This window comes from Halyomorpha halys, unplaced genomic scaffold (assembly GCF_000696795.3).
Source record: "Halyomorpha halys isolate HHAL.00 unplaced genomic scaffold, Hhal_1.1 Scaffold1276.1, whole genome shotgun sequence".
NCBI classification, from domain to species: Eukaryota; Metazoa; Arthropoda; class Insecta; order Hemiptera; family Pentatomidae; genus Halyomorpha; species Halyomorpha halys.
Genome location: NW_027106957.1, coordinates 46,960 through 48,628, shown reverse-complemented (window position 1 = coordinate 48,628; position 1,669 = coordinate 46,960). Strand labels below are relative to the sequence as shown.

The 1,669-nt window shown below is 35.2% G+C and overlaps 1 protein-coding gene across 1 annotated transcript in view; it reads left to right on the top strand.

Annotated features, from left to right (window-relative positions):
* The window catches only part of LOC106689081 (probable cytochrome P450 6d5), a 19,639-nt gene that overhangs the window by 14,886 nt on the left and 3,084 nt on the right, over window positions 1–1,669 (top strand). The gene's annotated exons all lie outside the window — the stretch shown is intronic.

Here is a 1,669-nt window from a genome sequence, read left to right as displayed (position 1 = left end):
GTTGGATCGCGGCCATGTTGAGCAGATTAAAATATTTTAAAATCTGTATTTAACTTCACATCATAATTATAGCTACAGTAAATTTAAGAAAAAATAGAAGTCAAGAAAAAGTGCTAAAGAATAATATTCAGAAAGGAAATCATCTGCAAAAATCCAAAACTGTTGTTCTACGATCGATGTTTACATGGAATATCGAGACAGTTCTTGATTTTTGGCTTTACTTGATGTTTATACGCTGGAAAATTAGGACATATCCTGGATGCAGGAGGTCCTGAATATCCTTGGTCTCTCTCAGTAGGACATTCAAGGGAAAAAGAAGACATCAAATTGTCATCCGAGAAGAAAAAGGTACTCTTTGTTTTGGATCGCCTGGTAGGAGGACGCCTTCTGAGAGGGGAGGTGAAGAGACTTTGTTGACCTTTAGAAATAGCATTTTGGGAAAGAAGACAAAATGTTTTGTTTACAGTGAGTGAGTGGTAGACATTTTGAAGAACGAATACATAGAGTTATTGGTTAGTGTTGCTCAAAATAGTATTGAACCAGATTTATAAAGGTAGCTAATAATTAATTTAATTCAGTGTTATTAGTATCTGAATGTATGTTCTGATTGCCTAGAAACCCGTCCTGAGATTAAGAGTCTATAATAATATATATAATTAAAAATAAAAATTCTCATATATATTTAATATTTAAGCTTTTTATTTGACTTCGTCATCAAAACTATGGTTTAGATATGAGAATAAGTTAAAACTATTAAATTTCCTTTTATGTATAGTATAATATTTATATATATACATTATATATATTCCAGTGCTTTGCACTGGATTCAATCCTTCCTATCTGATCGTTTCCAGTACGTAGTGGTTCCTGATAAACCTCCATCAATAACTCGACCCCTCACCTGTGGCATCCCTCAGGGTTCATAGCTGTTCCCTATCCTTTTCGCTATTTATATCAATGACCTTCCCATCCTTATCCAATATTCTCTATACCATTTGTACGTAGATGATTTCCAAAGTTACCTTTTCTTCCCTCCTTCTGAGCTATTAGTTGCTACGGAGAAGATCCAGGAAGACTTGTATAGAATTAGCCAGTGGGCACAAGAAAACAAGCTTAAGTTGAATCCACAGAAGACTAAGGCAATCGTAATAGGATCCAATCACCTCCTGAAAACTATTCCTCTTATTCCAACCTCATTCCTAAACAACAATCCAATACAATTCCATCCATACGTTAAAAACCTTGGTGTCACTATAGACCAAACTCTCTCCTGGAAAAACCACGTCTCCGATATTTCCCGTCGTACCTTTTCCACCTTGAAGCATTTAAATTATTTTCGTCACCTACTTCCTTTTGAAACCCGCAGGGTCCTGGTTACTTCTTTAATATTCCCTCACTTTGACTATTGGTGTGTGGTTTACGGGGGCGTCTCTGGGGATCTCGAAGCAAAATTAAAACGGTTAAGTAATTGTTTTGTACGATTTATCTTTGGGATTCCCAGGGACGCCTCTGTCACCCGATTTTATGAAGAGTTGAAGTGCCTTTATCCCACCTTCCGTCGTAAATATTTCCTTGCTTCCTTTCTCTATCAAGTTATTATTACTTTTTAGTTTAATTGTATTTGATTTTTTATCATTTTTTTTTCTTTTTATTTACTATCAGAAGTCAT